At 41.0% G+C, this 24,698-nt stretch overlaps 1 protein-coding gene across 13 annotated transcripts in view; it reads right to left on the minus strand.

Annotated features, from left to right (window-relative positions):
• LOC105466343 (activator of transcription and developmental regulator AUTS2) overlaps positions 1 to 24,698 on the minus strand; it is a 1,205,160-nt gene that overhangs the window by 433,987 nt on the left and 746,475 nt on the right. The window contains exon 5 of one of the 13 annotated variants that reach the window (XM_071094061.1): positions 1 to 24,698. This exon is cut by the window's left edge and continues 14,040 nt beyond it; it is cut by the window's right edge and continues 46,746 nt beyond it. The exons of the other annotated variants lie outside the window; for them this stretch is intronic. The gene's annotated coding sequence lies outside the window, so the exon portion shown is untranslated. 13 annotated transcript variants of the gene reach the window in all.

A 24,698-nucleotide genomic window follows, 5' to 3' on the forward strand; every position in this document is an offset into this window, starting at 1 on the left:
TGTGAGAGCATGGGTATGTATATGAATATATGCTTATATACATATACATATACCTAAAATTTATCTTCTTGAAGTTCTGTGATTTCAGCAAGTTTTATTCTATTTAGTAGCTTGCAGAGTTGAACAAGTCACAGGCAGAACCCAGCCACCTAGCCATATGAAAAATCAGTTCAACCAAGTAGCATGTGTTACTCCCTGAATTGGCTCAGTTGAACACCTTTCTCCCTTTGTATTCATCCTACCCTTGTTTCTTTGGTGGATTACTGTCCTCCTTGGACTGTATAATTTAGCACTTTTGGGGCGCTGCTAGAGAATTCAAAGGGTGGCAGATTCTTCTAGGAAGTGTGAGGGCATCTTAGGAACCTAGTCATTATTTAGACTGGAGCATCCAAAGTTAAGCAGCCCAGCAATGCTCTGGAAAATAGTCATGAACATAAGCACAGGCCCACAGATCACAACAAGTGCTTGAAGAAAAGGAGGCTAAGGCATAATGACCAATGAATACTGAGCCAAAAAACACGAGCAAAATACTTTGCTCTGTCGTCATTATCTGACTTAATTTTCCAAAAATCAATTTTTGTTTGGGAGGCTGGGTGTAGCTGAGGACCCTTTTAAACAAATCTGCTACATACTCGCTTTTTTACCCAGGTAGAGATGAGAAGAAATACCAGGAGGACTCTGGTTAATGCTGGTAGGGCTTATAGAGAGAGGATTTTTGTGTGTGGAATCATTTTGGAGAACACATTCACAGCACGTCCTAAGAATGAGGCTGAAACTCCAGAAAAGAGCAGCTTAGAGGCCTCTGGGTAGAATGTGACAATGAGTCCTTCATGAACACAGCTCACGGTCAGCCTTCAGGGAGATGCAGCACTCCACATGGCAGCTCACTGGTCCTGGCTCCGTTCCCTGTTTTATCTCACGAGCAAGGGTGCCAGAGAAGAGAAGTCAGTGGTGTAAGGAAAAGAGAGCAGAAAGTCATTTAGAAGATCTAAGATTATGTACAATCAGTCTCGCTGCCCAATTTTGAGTCAGGTGAATGAGAAGGCCACCATGGGCCAGGCGTCATACACCTTTCACAGGTATTATTGTAGTTTTCCAGTGTGTCTGAAAATGTGCTCTCCTAATACTCTCCTCTTGAGATAATGAAAAAAGCTGACTAACAAGGACCCATTTTAAGATACTTGCTTAGGCCGAGCTCAGTGGCTCACACCTTAAGTCCCAGCACTTTGGGAGACCACGGATCACTTGAGGCCAGGAGTTTGAGACCAGCCTGGACAATACTAGGGGTTTCTATATCCCAATGAGATCCCCACCTCTAGAAAAAAATTTTAAAACTTAGCTGGGCATGGTGGATGCACATAGTCCCAGCTACTCAGGAGGCTGAAGTGAGAGGACTGCCTGAGCCCAGTAGGTTGAGGCTGCAGTGAGTTATGATTGCACCACTGCACTCCAGCCTGGGTGACAGAGTGAGACTTTTTTTTTTTTTTTTTTAAAGATACTTGCTTATTTTCTCCTTTCAAAGCCAATATTAGCATTCTTTGAAAGCGTCTCATTTACACAATAAATAATATTAACCATTGTCTGTCAGATAAAGATGACAGAATAATTAACCTACATATTTTTGAAAGAAGATCAAAATCATAAAAGCATGTGCTCCCCCTACACAAAAGTAAGTGGCAACTGACAAAGACCTTCAAATACTTTAAGGACTATCACTGCCACATCAAAGTCAGAATTCTCATTGTTAAAATTTGGGTAGCAGCACAATAGAGAAAACATACTACATTGGCTTCTGGATACAGTTTGTGTCCCCTTAACTTCATTTTAGAAACTGCTGCGTTTTGGATGTGGTTTGTCTCCACCAAAACTCATGTGGAAATTTAATCCCCAGTGTGACAGTGTTGGGAGATGGGGTCTAATGGGAGGTTTTTGGGTCCTGGAAGCAGATCCCTCAAGAATAGATTAACACTCTCCTTATTCTCACTCTCCAGGGACTGGATTAGATCCCTTAAGAGCAGGTTGAGATAAAGCAAGGGTGCCCCTTGGGTTTCATTTCTTCACAAGTGTCTATTTCCCCTTTGACCTTCTCTGCCATGTTTTGACCAGCATGCGGCCCTCAGTAGAAACCAAGCAGATGCCAGTGCCATGCCCCATGAACTTCCTAGCCTGCAGAACCTTGTATTAAATAACCTCTTTTCTTTATAAATTACCCAGTGTCAGGTATTCTGTTATGGCAACATGACATGGACTAAGACAGAAGCCTACGAACCATATTCAAATTTGAAGAGACAGTAAATTACAGCAACCCTTTGGACATTAGACATACTATCAACAAAAATGCAATTATTGTCATTCTTTAAAGAGGTTTAACAAAGATGTATTTAAAAATGTTAGCAAGCTTCAAAGTCCTTTACTTTGTTCAAACTATGTCAATATAATGCTTTATTTCTTCTCTGGACTCTTGAAATTGAAAACATTCCTAATTTGGTCCTTCAGCTGCAATTTTCCTTACATGGTTCTTTCACTGTATAGCAGAGCATTCCTTGTGTCTGGTTAGCAGTATGCTATACTTTAAATGCTAATGGAAAAAACAGATTTATTATACAAAATGCATCACATCTTTTGCACAAGACCCCAGCTGACTTTCAAGTATTGAATCTAAAGACTAAGCCTTCACATCTTGTGTCCGCAGACACTGATGAGTTAACTAGCTCATCATTTAGCTTTTCTGAAGGAGAGCTGGATCAATTTTACTTCATTTTATTTTTGCAGGACATGAAGTGTGAGGTTATGAAGAATGAAATGAAAAGGCAGAGGCAATACAGGTTAGATCCAGCCCCTGCCTTGAGACCATGCATAAGGGGATCCTTTTTGGCCCCTCCAGCTGTGTCCTTCCACATGGGGCAAGAATCCATGAAGATGTGGGGATGGGCCCACCTAGCTGGCACATTCCCCTTTAGGACCATGTGGTGCACACCAAGGACACAGGACTCCTCTTCCTAGATGGCCTAAGCTCCTTCTAGGACCTGCATAGGCAGGTTTCTATCCTGGAAGCCATCCTCTCAAGGGCAGACCATGCTGTTGGTGCACACACCTATAGACCTGAGGGTGGTAAACAGGCAGTTGTTTACTGGGCCGGTGAGGGTAAAAAGTATGGGTGGAGCTTGGATGTGTGGGGTGAGTGAGGTGAGGAGCAAAGCTCCTCACGGTCCTGCAAAGAGAAGTGAAGAGAAGTAAACTGAGCCTCCATGTGTATGCTTGCCTTGCAAATGTGAGGTGTGGGCCTGGAAAAAGGAAACTTAGGGATGGAAGTGGTTTTAATGGTGCTTCATTTAATAAAGAATGGCATACTGTTAAAACTCTTTCCCTCCATTTGGGTCTGTCCATCTAGACCAACAAGAGAAAAGTTACCAGGGTGAGGGCTGATAAGAAAATACTATTGGCGTAACTGGTGATTTCCAAATAAACTCAGAAGAGTCAACTACAGGAGACAAATAAATCAATAGATGTAACCTTGTCCAAAATCATGTCCCCAACACATACCCACCCACCTGCTCATCCATAGCCCACATCATCCAGAGTGGGCTATGGACTGTGACCACTAAGGTTACAGATATTCTAGGTCATCACCAACCTCCATGCTCTCAGTGGTTTAAAGGATTTGCACCTCCCAAACCAGTTTCTGGCTACATGTTCCGGTTCCAATATACACCTTTTAAATTGGTTTCCACTTGCTAGTAGCTTTTGCTCAAGAAAATTTAATGACGATGCATAACACGCACCCTTCATATAACATACAAAACCTCAGAATTGGCTTTCTTCCCTATTTTAACACATTTATTATAAGTGTTAAATTGCAGTAATTCCCAAGTTCATCCCCTAAGAAACAAAGCTACCGACATCAAGCTTACTTCATATTGATTTTCTAAAGTATCCAGCCTAGACATCTCCTTCAACACTTAAAAAGACTGTGTGCGTTTACAGGTAAAACACATAGGTCTTCACTGAGGCTTTTGGAAGGGAAGGGTCAAGAGTGTGCACCTCTTTCAAGGGAAGAGGAATGCAGTTGCCAAGAGAGTCGCCAGACAGATGGAGACATGTTGTTCTGGCACAATGAGACCTCAGGAGTTCAACTATGAGACATAAGAACAATTACAAAGTAGTAATAGATGGGAAGATGGGACCCAGAAAACATACAAAGATGGACATCATTATAGGTTTTAAATGGCTCTCTTGGGTCAGAACATAAGCCATACTTTCAACAAATAAGGGAGGCGGCTGCCAGTGAAACTGGGTCATATCTGAGTAGAAAGCAAGCTTAAGCACCTTGGGAAGGCAGAGGAGCCGGGCACCTGGGGATAAGAATGCTAGGCTTTGGGCCACAAAGCCTGGCGGTGTGAAGCATTCTTCCCCTGTGCGGTTTGCTCCTGCCTACTTCAATACCACCAAAATGTTCCTTACCCAAGTGTCTGCCAAATCTGCCACCAGTTACAAATGTTGGCCAGCGCTTCCCACTTAGAGCCCAACTACCTGGGATCCCCTCTGTTCTACCCAGTGAACTAATTCTGCTACCAAACTATCCCACACACAATGTGTCTCCTTTATTTTTTAATGTGCTCCAGGAAACACTGGGAGCAATTTTCTGGAATTTATACAACATTCCTCAAGGGGTCATTTTGAAGCAACAGGAAAACCTTCGTGAAATTCTACTAAGGAACTGGGACTGGTCCAATTTTCCTACACAAATTTTTACTAGATGGAAATCCAGAAGTTTTGGCCACTTCTATCCATCATAAAAACGCCCTTTGTTTAAACAAAGTCTCCACTGATGCATTTTCCAGCACATAAGGTAATTTTCAGTGTGGTACAAAACTCACTAGGGTCCTTTAAAACCAGGGGTGGGGAGAAGAAGAGGGGAGGAGAAGGAAAAAAGTACCTACACAGCAGAAGCCTTTATGATCTATAACTGAGTACACACTGCATTTGCAATAATACCACATTTAACCGCCTGGGTTGTAACACAGTAAGTAACCCCCTCACAACACTGACCAGCCCACAAACAGAACCAAGAAACCTGGCAAGGAATTCTATCTGCAATAACAAACCCGACTGGCAATAAAAGCCATCTGTACAAGTGCCAATTATCCTTCTCCTCAAATGATTAGGTTCCATCTAGTTTTGCTGACAAGCAAGTTATGCCACATTTTAATAGGCAATAAAATGTATTATTAAATAATTAGTAACTAAGAAACAGAAATTAGAGGCTACTTCCCTTCACACACATCCCCTAGTACTTCAGTCTATTGATGTAAAGCAACTTGATCCTCCAAAGAGACAGACTGAAACTTGATACAGCAGTTTACTGTGAGACAATTATGAGGCTAATGAGTGTTCACAGAGACTGAAGCAGGAAAGAAATCTAGAAAATTCCACCTAACCCTAGTTTTGTCTGATCTATAGCAGGGTCCCAGAGGAGCCAAAATTTCTTCAAACTGCTCCTTGTTCTGAACACATTAATTAAACTGTTAAAGGTAAAGGAGTATTGATGTCTTTCCCATCTCCCCACTTCTCCCCGCAGGTAGTGTCTGGTACTTGTTCAGCCCTAAAGGTACAGTTGCACTAACTGAAAAAAGCCCCACTAAGACCAATTAAGGTCTTTACTAAGAGGCTGAAAAGAAGACAAATGAAGGCAGAAAGCCCCATTACAAGGAACCTTTGTACAGATGTAAAGCAATTACAGTGGTCCCGGGGGTAAGGCAGCATGGTTCCAGAAGCACATGATTTTACAGCCTGTCTAAACTTGGAACAATCTATCTTTTTTTAGGTTGAGAATAAAAGTGAACCCTATATTAGTGTCATATATCAGCTGCAGTGCCTGTGATTGGTTCCCCCATGCCTGCTAGAGCCATAAAGCTTCTCAAAGATCCCCGGTGGAAGGCAACACCATTATACACTCTGCTCTCACTGGCAGGGAAAAAAGACCTGCCTCGTGTCAGAAGTGCTTAACAGAGGGGCCGCCTCCGCTGCACAGACACCCAAGAGATGGGCGTCCAGGAGAGAGAGAGGGAGGTGGACCAGGAAAGTGGTGGACAGGGATTGGAAGGGAAGGCAGAGGAGGACCTCAGGAACTGGAACTGAGAGGCACTCTCTGAAGACATTTGAGGGGGTCGCTGTAAGGAGAACAAAAAGTCCTCCCCGATTATCCTCTGGAGACACTTTAACAGCAGCCACATTTCTGTCATTAGCCCTGTTTTTGATCTCGTTAATGCCTGGCATGTCAGTGTTTTATCTTTCCATACTTGAGAAGAGCCAACAGATGGGCTCTTGGTAGAGACTCAGATGTAAAAATTTGTACTTTCTGTTGGATTTCTGGAAGTGAAACAACCAGAAAGGGGAGGAAGGGTCAGAAATTTGTGCCTATTCCTCAATAGTTTAGGATTGGAAACTCGCCAGACAAGAAAAAACTCCAGAAATCTCTCTCTCCGTGTGTACACACACACACACACACACACACACACACACACACACACATATAGCAGCCCTTTCTAACAGAAATATAAGGCAAGCAGTACAGGAAATTTAAAATTTTCTAGTAGCCACATTAAAGAAGTGAAAAAGAAACAAAAAGTAAATTTTAATAATATATTTCCTGTAACTCAATGCATCCAAAATATTATCACTTCAACATGTAATTGGTATGAACACATTCTTAATGAGACATTTTACACTATTTTATTGACTAAGGCTTAGGAACAGGGCGTATGTTTTACACTTACGGCCCATCTCATTTGGACTCACGAACAGGGCGTATGTTTTACACTTACGGCCCATCTCATTTGGACTCACCCCATTTCAAGTGCTCAGTAGCCACGTGTGAGTCACAGTCACTGCCTGGGAGAGTGCAGCTCTGCAGTGACTGCTGGCTGGGGATCCTGGCCCACGACTTACCAGCCATGTGATGGTACATTAATTACTCAAGTTTTTAGTTTTCAAATTGCTCATCTTTAAGTTGGGAATAATAATAAGACTTTACCTCACCGGATTGTTGAGAGGATTAAGATAATACATGCCAAAAGTGAATGACAAAGCCTGGCACAGAGTATGCACTTAGTAACTGTTAGTTGGAACTTGTACTATTATTTTTATAAACCAATCTCAAGTAAAGAAAGAGTTGTGATCTCCTACCAAGACATGTTTTATGAAAGCTATTAGGAAATATTCTGTTTGAGGTTCCTCATTACTCTCTGTACTTACTGGAGTTGCCAAATGAATTTTAATAGTGATTTGAGATTCAAGCAAAATGGGCCTTGAAGACTTGGCCCTGTCAGTAATTGTTTCCATTAGATGATGTACCAGGACTTTGTATCTGCTCTACACAAGGAAAGCTAGACAGGGACAGGAATGTACTGAGTGAGAAACTTACATCTGCTAGAAAGATCCATGTTGCCAGACATCACACTTTATGTGATTAGCAAGAACAGTGGCTTTAGGTAAAGAGCTGAAAATTGCACAGATCATTTTGATTTTTGATAACTAATAACTCACACCAAGGAACGGCATTAAAAACCGGTGGCATTTAACATTCAACAGAGAAATAATTAACTTTTAAAGTTAGCCAGTAAAAGAAAATGCCAAGGCAGGATGGCGAGGCAGAGCTGACAACAAGAGAGGATACAACGGGACATTAATTAGGTACAAGCAAACATCTTCCCTAATAGCTCATGTTCTCATTCCCAAAATGTCAACAATAGATATTAACACCAGATGCTGGCATTACATCTCCCCTGACAATGAGTCTGGGCCATGTGTGTGTGCTCAGAGAAAAGACTCAAGTGATTGAGAGGAAAAATCTGATGGGATAAAGGCTGTGTTTCCTTCTCTTAAATAATTTACAGACCCTTTATGAACGGTGGGTAATGGGAGCTTTCAGGGGACTTAAACTAAAACATGGGGAAGGAGAAAGATCGGATCAAGTTAGACACTGTCCACACATAGGATACTTGGCGTATGTCCTGCTTGCCTGGAGGTTCCCTGGGTCAGCCACCCTCCTGCAGGAGGCTAGGAAGGTACCTCTCCTGTGTGATATTTGTAAGCAAGCTTCTCTTGAGTAAAATGCAGTGAAACCACCATGCCTGTGGTTAAGGGACACAACCATAGTATTTAGAAAATTTTAGAAAAAAGAATCTCTGATCATCTAAAAAATTATTTTATTAATTTCAAATTTTTCATGCTTTGAGTCAGTGAAAAAAGAGATATAACAAATATAAGGAATTTGACATATTGCTTTGCTGAGTCCTATGCAAGCTAAGCTTAAGATACAAATGGGGATATAAACGGACAATTTACGTTCCAAACTCTGTTGGCTATGGTGGAACTGCCTCTGTTTCCAGAGCAATTGGTCAAAAGCTCTACGAATATTGAGCAGCTTTGAAAACTGGATTAGGAACCACTAATAAAAAAGAACAGACTCAGGGACAAGTGTTTGGCAGGAATGTGTGAAGAGGTAACTAATGAGTGTCACTGAATTTCACTATTAAACAGATTAAACAAAGCTTTTCCAACCTCAGGGCTTGTGCATATGCTGTTTTCTTTGCCAACAAGAGCTTCCCCAGCAGTCTTCTCATTCTCAGCTATGCCATTCTGGTTGGTCAAATCTTCGCTTAGAATGTCACTTCTTCAAGGAGGAATTTCCCATGCCTACCTACCTAAAGTAGGTCCTACCCAACCCTACCTCCATTATTCTCTACCTCAGCCTCTTCGCTTTTTTTTTTTAACAGCATGTATCACACTTGCGCTTATCTCGTTTGTTTCTTTGCTGTACCTTAAGTTCTGAGAAGGCACAGAAGATAATGTCTGTTCTGTTTATCTCATAGGTGCAGGCCAAGAACGACGTAGGCACTCAACATGTGTTTGATGAACACTGTTGAGATCTCTGCTGCCTTCTGTTGTTGCCGACTCCCTCCTTGGGGACAAGGAACACCAATAAACATCCCAGTGGATGATGAATAATCTAGATCCAGAGGCATCTAGATAATCCCTCCCGAGGCTCCCTTTCAACATTCACTAAAATGGGCACAATGAATGGGACAGACTTTCTACCCTCAGGGAGTTTACAGTCTAGGAAAAAAAGGATTAAAAAGCCAAAGATTAAAAAGCCACTGTGCTGAGAGAGGCAAGTTAGGCCATGTGATCAATGTAGGTGTCTGGCTGACACTGTAAGAGTAAGGATTTTCAGAGATAGCAAACAAAACCTGACAACTGAAACAAACCACTTCAAAGAGTTGGCAGAACAGTGCAGGGGTTAAGAGCATGTGTTCTGGCTGGCTTCACAACTTACTAATTGTGACACTTTGAGCAAGTTCTTTAAACTCCTTGTGCCTCAGTTTTTTAGTACGTGTGATGGGATTAACAGTAGTATCTAGGTCACAGATTGTTATGAAGATTAAATATTTATAAAGTGCTTAGACTCATACAAATGGTAAATGCTCAGTAATTGTTAGCTATTAAAAATAATGGTCAAGGCTGGGCCCAGTAGCTCATGCCTGTAATCCCAGCATTTGGGAGGCCGAGACAGGTGGATCACCTGAGGTCAGGAGTTCGAGACCAGCCTGGCCAACATGGTGAAACCCCTGTCTCTACTAAAAATACAAAAATTAGACGGGTGTGGTAGCAGGCACCTGTAATCCCAGTTACGTGGGAGGCAGAGGCACAAGAATCACTTGAACCTGGGAGGCGGAGGTTGCAGTGAGCTGAGATCATGCCACTGCACGCCAGCCTGGGTGACAGAGCAAGATTTCGTACCAAAAAACAAACAAACAAAAACAAAACGAAAGAAAAAAAAAGTCAACACTTATCTGGTAAGGTTGTGGAGAAAAAGGTACCTTGTATACTGTTAGGAGGAACGTAAGTTGGTATAGCTATTATGAAAACCAGTATGAAGGCCCCACCAAAATTTAAAAATAGAATACCATATAATACAGCAATTCCTCCAAAGAAAATGAAATTTACATCTTGAAGAGATACCTGCACCCCCATGTTCACTGCAGCACTATTCACAGTAACGAAGATAGGAAATCAACTTAAGTGTCCATCAATGGATGAATGGATAAAGGAAATGTGATAATGTGCTGTAGTGTGTGCACACACATATACATCTCCTTAAAAAAGAAGGAAATCAGCCGGGCGTGGTGCCTTATGCCTATAATCCCAGCACCTTGGGAGGCCGAGGCAGGTGGATCACCAGAGGTCAGGAGTTTGAGACCAGCCTGGCCTACATGGTGAAACTCCATCTCTACTAAAATACAAAAATTAGCCGGGCATGGTGGCGCGTGCCTGTAATCCCAGCTACTCGGGAGGCTGAGGCAGGAGAATTGCTTGAGCCTGGAAGGTGCAGGCTGCAGTGAGCCGAGACTGTGCCACTGCCCTCCAGCCTGGGCGACAGAACGGGACTCCATCTAAAAAAAAAAAAAAAAAAAAAAAAAAGAAGGAAATCCTGTCATTTGCAACAACATAGAGAACACAATGATAAGTGAAATAAGCCAGATCCAGAAAGAAAAGTACTGCATGATCTCACTTATATACGGCATCTAAAAAACAACAGTCAAAGATATAGAAACAAAAAGCACAGCGGCGGTTACCAGGGGTAGGGAGGAGGAGGAAATGGGCAGATATAGGTCAAAGAGTAGAAACTTGCAGCTAAATCTAGAGATCTAATGTACAGCAGGAGGACTCTAGTTAATAATATTGTAGACTGAAAATTTGCCAGGAGAGTAGATGTTAGGGGTTCTTACCACATACAAAGGGTAAATACGGAAGGTGACAGATACATTAAATTGCTTCCCTGTTGATATGGTTTGGCTGGGTCCCCACCCAAATTTCATCCTGAACTGTAGCTTCCATAATCCCCAAGTGTCATGGGAGAGACCGGATGGGAGGTAACTGAATCATGAGGGTGGGTTTTTCCTGTGCTGTTCTCATGACAGTGAATAAGTCTCAGGAGAGCTGATGGTTTTATAAAGGGGGGTTCCCCTGCACCTTAGGTCCCCTGCCTGCCACCATGTAAGACATACTTTTGCTCCTCCTTTGCCTTCTGCCATGATTGTGAGGCCTCCCCAGCCATGTGCAACTCAGTCCATTAAACCTCTTTTTCTTTATAAATTACCCAGTCTTGGGTATTTCTTTATTAGCAGCATGAGAAGGAAATAATATACCCAGATTAACCATTTTGGTATATATATGAAATATCAAACTATCACTATTTTACTAATTGTACGAAATCAAAACATTATGTTGTACATCTTAAATTCATACCATAAAAAAAAAAATAGGTCTCTTTAAGGACCATGAAACTTGTTTACTAGTTAACTCCATCCAACTCTTCATCTACTTAGCCCATGAATTCCAGCATTTGGCCACAGCCTGCTCACACTTTTAAATCTCCTATTGTCCTCTTGCTGTGGCATGTAGTACTGGCCATGAGCTTAACTGTCAAGCTTGCCTCAAATGCACTTCCAAACACAGACCCTAATCCAGCCCCTCCTGTTGTTTAACCTTTTGTAGTGGCCAACAGAGGACATGCAGGGTGTTCCAACACTCTGTCTCAGTTCTTGATACTCTTTCATATTTGGTTTCCCTTCCAGAAAAGATTAACTTTATAGAGGCACAGTGTGACACTTGGACTGGAACCTGGATATTGACGTCCAGCTGATTAAGAAGAGAAATGAGATTTTTGTGTTTAAGCAATCATTGCTATTATGTTTCCTTCAGAAATCAACTCTCTTAAATTCAGAGCCCCTAAAGCAATATAAAATGACTTCGGTTTGTCCACTCATGTCAAAGTATCTATTATGTTCAAGAGAAGATACCAGGCACCATGTGAAGAAAAAAAAAAAAAAAAAAAAAAAAACCCAGAAAACCAGATCTCAGTCTTCAAAGGATGATTATGTTACAGCGTAACAAAGCTCAGAAGTAGCTTGCCAAAGAAGGCGCTAACCTCTGATTTTCTAAGGATCAATTACATTCTGGTTTTGAGCACAGAGATTTCAAGCATTGGAGTGCCAATGACTTAAACCACAAAAAAAGTCCTTCAAGTACCACTGGTACATAATCATCTTTGTGATGGTTTTTGAATTTCACTTTAATCAAATCCAGTAAGATGTTCCAAATATCATTTATCCTTTAACAATCAACTCTCAATCTCTAAATCCTGGCTTTTACTTTAATCACTTATAAAAATTCTATTATCCAAGTGCTGATTATGGTCTGTCTTGCTGTGCACCAAGCAGCAGAATCACTAAGCCCACAGGCTGCTCTAACTCGCACGTCACCCCTCTTGAATTAGACCCAGGAAGAGAAGTGTCTGTGAGCAGAGGTCTCTGAGCCAGACTGCCTGTAAGTCTGGGATGTGCTTTGGCAAGTTACTTAGCCTCTTCAAGACTCAGTTTGTTCATCTGTAAAATGGGTCATGATGGTAGTAGTATCGACTTTATATGGGGTTTGGAGCAGTTAGATGAGATGAGTATAAAAGCATTAGAATAGTTCTTGACCTTAGTAACTCAGTCATTGTTGTTATTTTAAAAAGTTCTTAAGACTAACATTGTTCTTTATTTTCTTCATTTCTTTGGCCCTTCACGACAAATATAGAGCACATATTTAGACCCTAGAAAAGGGTTCACCGTGCTCTGTGATGAAATCTCAGTAGTTCACTACCACTTAGCTGGAATTCTTAAGCAGTTGCTGCCTGCTGAGCACTGAATTGTGAGAAACTGGTGATGGGGGTGGCTCAGTAGAAACAACATCTGATAATTTATCTCAAGGAGATTTAAAGGTAGTTAGACACATATCAGATCCTCTTTTCAGACATTTCTTTTATGTATTAATTCTTAATTGAAAATAATAATTTTAATCTGTGGTCTCATTTAAACGGGGAAGCAATTGGACAAATCTGAATGTGTAATCTTATTTTGCCAATGGCTAGCTGGTACTATAAAGTTATTTTTAACTTTTGGGGCCTCAGTTTCTTTATATTAAAACATGGGGTAGCTCCTGTTTACAGCCTATTGTGGTGGGGATGCAAGGAGGCAGAACAGAAGTTTCTTTACTCTGCCTTTGCAGCACAGGCTATAAGATAAAGAAGAGTGAGTGAATCTGAAATCCTCCAAGGTTTTCATTTCCCTTCCCTTTCACCCTTAAACCACTCTTAAACCACTCTCTGCTCTGCTGGCTCATGTCATTATTCATGTTTCATATTTAGTGCCTACTCAAGCCTATCACTGGTGACAATTTGTTGATAAGAACTTCTACCCAAAGGAGCAGGAGGATGACATAAGCCAGCAAAGCAGAGAGTGGTTTAAGGGTACAGTCCTCTAGGCCAGGGTGTCATCTCCTGGAGCCATAGAGTACATGACTCCCAGAGGGTGGAAGGATATGTGTCCCTGCATCCCCTCCCTGACACAGAAGTGTGGGAGCTGAGGGGACTGTGCAAAGCCCTGCAGAAGACATCCCATTTGTATTTTTCTGACAAGCTAACCCCTATTCTGGGTGGATTTTAGGAAGCCAGCTGCACACCGCTGGCAAAGATGAGGTGGAGTCCCGAGGACAGATCTCTGTTGCAGGGCATCTAAGAGGGGGAAGTGTAGGTAGGTGGCTGGGATTCTCTTCTGCTTCCTGGTTTCCTGTCTGTATTATTTCATCCACTCTCATTCCAGGTGAGCAGAGAACAGAAAAGCCAGAGGAGAAAGAAAAAACATCCTGAAACACTGGGAATATTCACCCATACATGCCCACCTTTATTAAGTAGCATCTACTATATGCATGGCACTGTACTCACAAAGATGAGTGAGGCACAAGACCAGTCCTCAAGGAAATTATAGTCTAATGGAAGAAACAGACACACATAGGAAACAATGTGTGGACTGCGATAGAGACCTGCTTAGGCATTATGGGAGGACTTAGTAAAGGCACATACTCGAACCTAGAATTGAGCAGGAGGGGGTGGGGAGACGGAAGTTAAGCTGTCATTAAGCAGTAACACAAGAAGTAAGTTTCATGTGATTGCAGGGGACAGAGGAAAGCATCCAGGAAGAAGAGGCAGTGTAAATGGAGGCACACGGCAACATCCTGTGAGAGGTTACCGGCACTCTGTGTGGCTGGAAGGAGAAGACACGGGCTGCTCTATCTGCACAGAGCCAGGACAGGAAGGAAAACAAGCACTGAGATGGCATGGACTCTTGGCTGAACAGAAGGAGACTGCTTCATGTAGTTCATGTGGCCAGGAGGGAGGCATGTGGTCTTCTTGGGTTACTGTCTGTTCTGAGTCACAAAGCCACTTATCTCTACCTATTCATGTTGTTTCACGTGAGGGGAACGGCTTGGACAGAAGAGATCTAGGAAGCTTCATTTGGGGACCATGGAGCCTGTTGCAGAGTTGGGTGCCTGGTGAGTGCTCTAGTTTTCCATCCTAACAAAGTTCGGTGATTATAAAAATAAGATGATGTGGTAGGTGAAGGGTTTGTCATCAGGATGGTGTCAACCCATAGGAATCAGATTTCTAGACTGTGTCTATGGTACTAAAATAACGCAGACTTTCCCTGGGGTAGCTCAGGAAGACAGCGAGAAATGTGTTTGCTTGCCTGGGGAGGCGAGCTGACCTGATTAAGAGAAATTTACACTGAATGTGGAGGGGAAGAGAGTAACACGTCTAACCTCCTCCGCAAATGAGAAACTAGCCACAATGGAGGTAAGCGGTATGGGATGTGGAACCCAGTGGCCTATACTTGAAAGCCTTTAAGAGGGTGTCAGAAATCAGACCGGCCTCAGATCACAGCACTGAAAGCTCCTCTCATGGCCAATCCCTGTGTGAGGTTCTCATCTCTTTAGATGTCTATGTGTCACCAGTTATAAAATAAGCAGAGATTTTTAGAGAGGTGATAAAAATAATCTCCTGAGTATCACCCAGGCTCATGGGATAGGATTTAAGGTTGGAAAGGTATGGTGGAAAAGCAGTGTCATATGTCAAAAAACACGTAGATTTCCATTGCTCACCATCGTAGCTATACCACTTGACATAGTACCAGACACATACTAATGCTTAGTAAATAGCTTTTGGAAAAGCAGATCAATTTGCACGGAGATCCATGAGCATGAGAGATGACGCACACTGGCATGTACCTGGATAAGAAGAAAAGTGATATCCTTTTGAGAATATACCAGATGCCAGTCAGGTGGAAAAAAAAGAATAGACTTCTGACATAGATTACAAAACCACAGATTCAGGACAATGGGACCTCAACTATTTGGACACTTGCTGATGGTGTCATTCAGTTAATGGCAGAGCATCTGACCAACAGGTTATCATCAGGCTTGAAGTAGATTTGAAGTCCCCCAAAATAGGAGATATAATTAGGTTTACTCCATTCTGGATCAAAGAATGGCTTCTTAGACAAAACTGAATGCTTGAAGAAAGTCATGAGAGTCTTGGGAAGTAATATAAGTCTCATGACAGATACTAATGGGGGATCTAGAGACCTCAAAATATGGAGCCAAGCTTACTGAAAGGCAGATTTCGTAGTTCAAAGGCTAAAACATAGTCTACTTTTCACAGTGACAAGTTTTGGAAAGGACAATGGCTCCAGGGAACCAAGGAGCTTCAAAATTGTGAAACTGCCCCTGTAAGAAGGGAGAAAGGGCATGGTGGTGAGAAGCTACATAAATCAGGAGCTAGGCAGGAAGTTTCTTTGCGTAAGCTGATTTTAAGTGGCCACATATAAAAGCTGGAAAGTGGGACACATCATCAAAGACATTAACACTAAAGAGAAGAATGCTGAAGGAATGAAAGTTAACTTATAAGTATCACTGAGGTTTCACCAGCGTTGACCAAAAAGGCAGTAAGCACTCTGTCATAGGAAGTTATGGCTCGAGGGTCATTTTGCGGGAAAAATTGTATGGGAGACTTTCTGGAGGGAAGCTGGATTAGACAACCATCCAATAGTCACCCAATCTTGAGATTTTGTGATTCTAAGTCCAATAAATGCCAGCTAAGTCTAAGTTATGCTACAATAGCCTTCTGCAGAAAACCACACTCTCTACAAAATTCTTTCAGACTGTAGGTAATGAGGAATAGGCAAGATCAGAAGATGTCAGCATACAGTGAGACGCTTATTGTACAGAGGGCTTTGTTTCCAAACTTCTCTGAGTCAAAGGCACATTAGACCCTGCTTTGCAAACAGCCACCTGTCTACTTATCTGAGACAAGTAATAGCATATGCTGGAAGAGTACAACAGGGGGCCAGAGGAGCCAAGATGTCTTTTCTTGCATGTTTTCCTAATTAACTATATTCTTGGATGCCTTTGAAGAAAAGAGTCCCTCCTGAAAACGTCCCAGAGTTTGGAGTAAGGAAGGAGTTGTAAGCAGTACTGGTAATTCTAAACCTGTCAAATGGAAAAGCTTCACTCCAAAAAGAATGGTTTTGCAGGATGGGGTGGGGGAGACATACTGCTAGCCAAATGTCATCTTTGCTTATTCTTGATAAACTTGCTAAAATGTCTCCTAATCCTCAAAAGGTTCTAAGCCATGTTGATCATCTTTTAAAATAAGGTCACTGAATTTAGAGAGCCAAGAAGAAAGCAATTCTCTGAATGTGTTAAGACCACTCAGTAAAGAAGATCTATCTCGAGTTGGACATTTTAAAAACTCCAATTCTCATGGCTTTCTCTTAAAACAAGGTTGAGGGCATGGGACTTAGCAAAAAGGTAAGGGCTGAATTTGAACTGGGCATGACATTCAGGACACGGTAGGAGATGAGGAATAAGAGAAATTGGAGAAAAGTCAGTATCAGGCAATAGAAAAGAACGCAGAATTCAGTGACAGGACAATGAGGCTCCCCTCTCTCGTGCCTCGTATTTTTTTCTGCCCTGGGTCCTCTTGACTTTACCTTGCAAATAGGTCTCATCAATTTCTATTCTCCATGTCTGCCATATTTCCATGGTTCAGATTCTTATCTACTTGCTTTTCAAGCCCATTCACTGCCCAAAAACCCAGGGCTGGGATGTTTCAGGGCAGGGATGAGGGTAAGGTAAGTGAGGTGTCTAGGGCACACAATTTTAAGAGACACTCATTCTCAGGGTTGTGTCAGTACTGACCCTGAACCTGCATGACCCTCAAAGTGAGTGCCCCTTTACATGTTGCGCCTTAGGTGCATCTCTGGCCTCACCCTAATGGTGTTCTTGTTAGTTTCCAGAATTGAGGATGTAGCTTCAATAGGCTGCAACACTCACACCATTATGTGCCCTTCCAGGACCTGAGGTAGGGCTGCCTTTCGTTTCATTTCCCAGCACTCACAGTTACACACCAAATATCCTCATTCCTTTCCTAACAGCAGTTCCTCTAACACACACTGTTGCTTTACATAATGAAGAAAGGAGAGTCTCCTTTCTTCAAAGACATTCAAGAATACAGTTAATCAGGAAAACATAATCCCCTTCACAAATGCCCTACCTTCTCTTTATCCCTGGCAAAATCCTGTAATTCCCTTAAGAGTCTCCTTTGTGTTCCCTTATATCTATAAAATTTCCCTTACATGTTACATCTTAAAAGTCTTCCTGTTTTGAAACCACCACTTAAGTTTTTCTTCCCTTGCATTCCATCACACATCTTCTAGAAGATTTACCATATAGTACTTTTAACTGTTTATGTTCCAGTGGCTTGAGGTTACAATCCGGTGGGATGGATAGTGTCTTTCCATACATGCGTTCTCAGGGACTACCACAATTACTAGCACACAATGGGCCTTCAATTGCTGTCTGTGGAATAAATGAACATGCATTCTGTTGAATAGAAAACCACAGTATTACTATTCTCCTTTAAGCAGGATTAATTCCACAGTTCAAAGCAATAAAATGAGCCTTCTAACCATGGGAGAAGGAAACCAGACAGGTCATAACACGCATGATGGGCCTATCTGTCCAGGTTGTTAACTTTACCCTTTCAGTGTGAACTGGAGAGTTCTGACAGAGCAAGTGAATATCATAAGCAAAGCTAAAATATTTGTAAAATATCATTAAGATGATTAAAGTGAATATTTAATTAACTATAATTAAAATATCATAGAGAGGGAGTTTGTAGAAGCCATTTGCAAATACTTAATCTGACTTTTTGGAGAGGTGTTCAATACTCCCCCAGGTTTGAGATTTGGAAGGTTCCACAAATGAGCTTAAATTGACTGATTCTGGCCACCTCTTTTCTTAGAAACAAACCTGTATTTTGGCTATTTAAAAAACTACAAGGTCTTTTCCAACTTTAGAACAAAACACTGGCATGGTGAAATACAGAATGATCTACAGATAGCACAAGCCAAGGGAACGCCTTGTGTCGAACTCCAAATAGCACTGGAAAATGTCTGATTGCTTTTAAGGCAAAGCTGAAGAGAATGGATAGCAAGAGGCTGCGGAGGGCAGTGTATTCTCTGTTGTTAAGGATGCAGCTGTGTGTAAGGTGGGGTACAGTGGTTAGGAGATGGAAGAGATCTACATCTGCCCTGTTCAGTATGGTAGCCACTAGCCACATGGGTATATTTAAATTTAAACTCATGAAAATTAAATGAAATTTTAAAATGTAGCTCCTTAGTCTCACTAGCTGCATTTCAAGTGCTCGACAGCCACATGTCACTAGTGCCTCCTGTATTGGACAGTGTAGGTATAGAACACTTCCATCATCACGGGAAGTTCTACTGGGCAGTGATGGGATGAACAACGGAAATTCAATATTCTCACCCTCTGTAGCCTGGTGAGCAAGGATGCCCATTTTCCATGTAGTTGATAATAAATACACACATACTCAGCATTTTCTCATTGATCTTCTGGCAAGCAAGTGATTTCCCAAAAAGAAGAAACATTTTATGTGCCAGATGCTGTCATTATAGCTTCCTTTCCAGTTAAAAATGAACATTATCAACTGAGATGCCCAGAGTTGGCTCACTTAAGAAATGTGAAGTGATGGATGGGCACTAGAAATTAGAGAACAGTTCAAAAATGAATGTGGTGCCTATGGATGACTCCAAGGCAGGGAGAGAGACAGGAGAGGCAAAGCCCTGAACACACAGATTAGCAAAAACTGATAGGGAATCTGGGCACTGCAGAGGCTGAGAAAGCAAGCCCAGTGGCCCCAGGCCTCGAATGCATTTGATTCTAACGTGCAGTATGTTTCATGCCCTCCGGAGAGGCAGCCATGCTGAACGATAGCTGTCCCAGGCCCAAGTCTCCCATTTCAAAATGAAAGAAATCAAGAAAACCAGACACTATAGTTGAAGTGATAACTGCCAATTAATGAATATTTCTAAGCACTTTCTCCAGCCAAACTTGCACTGCAAGTCAATAAGTTGTCCATTTCTTGCCTTTTCTACAGATCTGTCCTCACGGTTCAAATCATCAGTCACTAACAGATTCCATTCTTTAAGGAGGCAGACTGAAAATCCTAAGATCCAATCTGAAAGAGAAGCCAAGGGCATTCTTTTCCAAGCATTAGATTGGTTTCACATGAGGTGATTAGACTCTTTTTGTGCTAATTGCACTAGAAAGAACTAATTAGAAAAATCTACCATTCAGCTAATGAGAGCTGGGTCCTAACTATCTCAGTGCTTAACTTCTCAGGTAGTAAAATATCACAGTTTTTTTCATGCCCCATCTGAGAAAGTTGTCAACATGTTAAATTCCAGCAGTCAGCCTGGGCATTAAATAACTAAGGCAACATTTACAAAATGCCTACACATGCTATTGTTCACAGCGGCTCCGCCCATGATTTTTCACTGTTTCAGAAGGGTAAATATGACAGATCAAAGACTGTTAGCTAACAGTACATCGAATTGGTAATGAATTCTGCCCCATTTTTCAGTGCAACCTTCTCAGTGCCTTTGTGCCTTTTATGCTGCGGCCCGTTAATAATGCAGGATAAGGTATTTCACATGTAATGCGGTAAGAAGAGTTCATTAAAAAGCAATGATATCACCTGATTGAGACTCCTGTCTCTGCCAAGGGTTGTAGCATTTATTGGGAAGCTGACAGAATGAGAATAATGAAGACCTAATAAATCAGAGTCCCTTATTATACAATAAACTCATTATACAGTAAACATTATACAGTATACATAAACATTGGAAAAGAGGAAATCAACCTTACCATTAGAATGAGGGCTGTTATAAAGCTTTCTTGGAAGAGTAAGTTCAGGACAGGGTTTTGAGTTTCATATGATTTACATATTAAGACCACATGGACATTTCAAGAACACTATTAAAGAAATGTGTCTGTAACTCAAAACTCTTCCAACACCCAAAAAAGTACTTTTTCCAAAAAGAATTTGCAGTCCTCTTGGCAGGCGCCAAAATCCTGCATGCTGCGAAATGATGTGTGAAATTAGCAGAATTGTAAATGTCAAAACTTCTCTCGTTGGAATGAAATACTAGAGATTCTCTTTGTATCAGGTTCCTTATTCCCAAAATAAAAAGTTTTCAAGAAGGCAAAGATTCATACACGTTCAAGTACTTTGTACTGAGGATGCTGACCTTAACTCCTGAGTTTCCAAAGAGGATCAAAAATGATAACTGAACCAACCTTCCCCAGCAACCTCTGGCAAGCACAGATGCTAGCTGCCATGTAGGTATGTTCCATCCAGTGTATTCTTCATTACCTATAACTTGACTTGTTGGCGTTTGGATTAAGGACGATTTTTGGGGTTATTCTACTGCTCATTAGCACCTCTACGCAAAAAGTGTGAAATAAGTAGTGAGCTTCAGATCTTTCAGTTAACAGTTTCAGAAAAGAATTGTTAGGGTTCAGAAACAAATGGTTACAAATAAGGTTTGCAAAAATTCTAGATATTACAGCTTCTAGGCATACCTCATCCCTTATGCATATATCTCTTGACATTTATGCTGCATTATTTAAAAAATTTGTACTGGTATTTATGTTCAAATCATTTATTATTCCAAAGGCTCTTAAGTTATTATGGTGTGTGTGTGTGTGCGCGTGTGCGCGCGCGCGTGTGTGTGTGTGTGTTTCTCTCTATACATGGACACAGATTACAAGTCACGGGAGAGAAAAACTCATAGTGTAGTACTATGTATATATTATTATCCCCATTTTTACAGACAAGACCTCAGAGGATCAGGTAATTTGCTTGGGATTAAACAGCTAGGTAAAAGAGCTGGAATTTTAACCCTGGCTAGCCCTGTCCACCACTTCATATTACATCTCTTTTCCTTTCAGAGTATCTCTGGCACTCTCAAATCTCCTTAAGTGCAGTACATCAGCGGTATTTTGCTTGAACTTTTTTCAGAAGTTAAATTCTCACTAATCTAACACATAAATGAGTGTAGATTTGAACTGAATAATGGTTATTCCCATGACAGTCTAAAGTCTAATATTTACTTTACGTTAAGACTCTTCATGAACTAAAAAAATCCAGGTCCTATTCTCTACCCCACCTTAAACAATCTGAGACTGCAATCAGTCAAACATGTTGCTCTCAATATCACAGGAAGTTACTAACTGAACCATGAAGAAAATCTTGGATCCTCACTCCTGCGTATCATTTTAACAATTCAGTAGCTTCGCTCTTTCACATGGTCAAGAAGCGAGGTTTAACATTGGTTTAAATAGGTATGCCAGACTATCTTTTTGTTTCCATTAATGCATAATCCTTATTAATGCAATAGATGACCCAGAAGTGGAGAGAAAGAAAAATTCTCAGAAATACTGTTAACATCAAATAATTAAAAAGAAGCTACTGAAAAAGAGAATATTATTTAAATTTCTGTGTTGAATAAATTAGCACGTTGTTTTGGATAACAGAGATTTGATGGCAATACCCAATATCCCAGTCAAATTTATATAGATAAAGAAACAGAAACTTTCATACCGGTGCAAAGAGATAATAACAATAAGTATTTTAAAAATAGCTTTGAGATGATTAAGACATTGTTCCTTTGAATCTAATCAATATTCACAACATTGTTACTTGTTTTTAAAATGAGAAAACCAAGAAAAAAGAGATGAGGTCAGGCTGGGCATGGTGGCTCACCCCTGTAATCCCAGCACTTTGGGAGGCTGAGACGGGCGGATCACGAGGTCAGGAGATTGAGACCATCCTGGCTAACACGGTGAAACCCTGTCTCTACTAAAAATACAAAAAAAATTAGCCAGGCGTGGTGGCGGGTGCCTGTAGTCCCAGCTACTTGGGAGGCTGAGGTGGGAGAATGGCGTGAACCCGGGAGGTAGAGCCTGCAGTGAGCCGAGACTGCGCCACTACACTCCAGTCTGGGTGACAGAGCGAGACTCCATCTCAAAAAAAAAAAAAAGAAAAAAAGAAAAAAGAGATGAGGCCAGAGATGGCTTAGGTGGAACAGCCTAGTAGAAAGTCACGGTTTAAAACAACAACAACAACAAAAGGTAAAATAAAAAAAAGCCTGACTTCTAATGATGGGTCCTTTCTAGGAAATCACATGTCCTCTCCAGAGTAAACCAGACACAACAAAAGATACCGAAATGAGGGAACACTCATCCCTGAATTGATATCATCAGTACAATTTCTCTCTGTTGTTGATCACTGAATTTCTTCTGGGCTTTGATTGGGAAGACTAAAATAACTATCTTGTGTAGCAGGCTTTGGGATCACAGGTAGAAGACAAAATAACAATTATACAATGTAGGCAATCTTTTCACTAAATTTTCCTATGATCTCACAACCTTTAAAGAGAAAACTTTGTTTCTTTTGTGAAACTCTCCTAAAAGACAGTCTATGCTATCTGTAATACCGGCTGTTTCTAAACATCAACTGCAACCATGATACCCTTTAATAGTTAATCCTCCAACATGTAATTAGGTATTCACATGACAATCAAAACCATGACTATATTTCATGTTTGCCTTCCCTTTCAAGCCCTCTACTAGAGGGGCACTTACTCTGTCAAATCTGCTATAGTAATCAAAACATTGAAATTACTTCTTTCCACACTAAATATACTGGAACTGGTTGTTTGATTAAATGTAGAGCAGAGAGTGCAATTTGCTAAATTACAAGTATTCTGAACATGTAAATATAGTTTAATTACTGCAATTAAAGAAGATTACTGGAGATTGGCAGATGGGAATGTAATGCTGTTTTAATTAGAGTTTTTAATGCACTGTAACATAAGCATAATATTAACCCTTTATCCTAGAAGAGGTAGCTGGTCTTTGTAAAATTAGTATTTAAAAATGTATTAGAGCTAGTGTTTCACAACAAGGCTTAAATTGAGTCACACTACACTGCAAGCCCATTGTGGAAAAGAATCATAACTTCCAACAACAGTAAACTGAGGCAGAGAGCAAGGGCTCAGGGACTGATCCTCATGGCAATGATAGACAACAGATCTGCTGGTGTCCCAATTGTGAACATGCATGCTAACATGCATGAACACACACGTGTGTATACAGAGAAACACATACCACATGGGCTGTTTTTCATAAAAGAAGAATAGTGCCACACTGCTAAAGGCTAATGGGACGTCCCTGCCATGAAAGATTTCATAAAGCCTGTGTTCAGCAAACACACGAAAAAGCAAGCATTTCAAAAATGCCTTTAAAAAATGCACTTATTCACCTTTGAGAAAACTATAGCACAGATGCCGAAGACACTCTACAGGGGGAGGGCAGTTTATTATTATTCACCCTCCAGAACAGTACACGCTACATAAAGTAATATTCCAGAACGTAAGAAGCAATCTTTGTCATCTTGAAAGCTATCACTTGCAACATTTTATCCATTTAAGTCAATAGCCTATTAGAAATTCTAATTGAAAGTTCGATAGTCAGCTCAGAGCCTTACAATAGAGGTTGCCTTTTGGAAAGCCATTTAAAGTCTTAATCTCTTTATCATTTGGTATTTTGAAGCCTAACTTTGTTCTTGTTAGGCAGATCAATGGCATTAATTTACAAAATGGGGGAAAATGTCACCCTTCATCCTTTAAGTCTCAGCTCAGTGAAGAGCAGCATAAGCGAATCTGATCACTGCTTTCCCATATTAGCAGCAAACGGTGCCATGGGAGACTTGACCTACAAATTTTAATTACTGCATGAAAAATTCAGTTCCTGGAGATGAAGGGAGACTTGAGAAAAAGCAGGGGTCCACCCTGTACGTGTCTGCTGAGTTTTAAGTCTTCAAGGATTTTTAAATCAGTAGCCAATACCACAGTCAATGAAAGATGTTTAGTAAGCTGAAGAACAAACCACAAACTACAAAAACAAAGTAACACCGAGACAGAAGACACCAAGGCAGGTAAGTAAGCTTCTAAAGGAGAAGTAGTGTTAGGGAATATAATTTTATCTTACTGAGCAACCAGCATCTTGATGAGTCATACACATACCTATCAATTAACAAAAAAGTTATCAGAGGCTAATGCAACTAAGAGTTACAGCCTGAAACCCAAGCATCCCTGCAAAATCCAGAGAGGCAGTGTTGGTGCTCGGTGGTTTCACAGCTCTGCCTCTGTTAAAAATATTCTTAGTTAAGTAGGCACAGAGTGAATAATTATTTTTACCCAAAATTAAAGGATTCTGAATGTGTATCTATCATAGCTAATTGATATAATTCAAAAATAGTGCAAAACATAAAGCTAAAAGTAGTAAGCACTGAACTCACTACCACTGCAGTCAGCAAAGTCAAGGTATAG

The sequence above is a fragment of the Macaca nemestrina genome, chromosome 4 (assembly GCF_043159975.1).
Source record: "Macaca nemestrina isolate mMacNem1 chromosome 4, mMacNem.hap1, whole genome shotgun sequence".
In the NCBI taxonomy this organism is placed as follows: domain Eukaryota; kingdom Metazoa; phylum Chordata; class Mammalia; order Primates; family Cercopithecidae; genus Macaca; species Macaca nemestrina.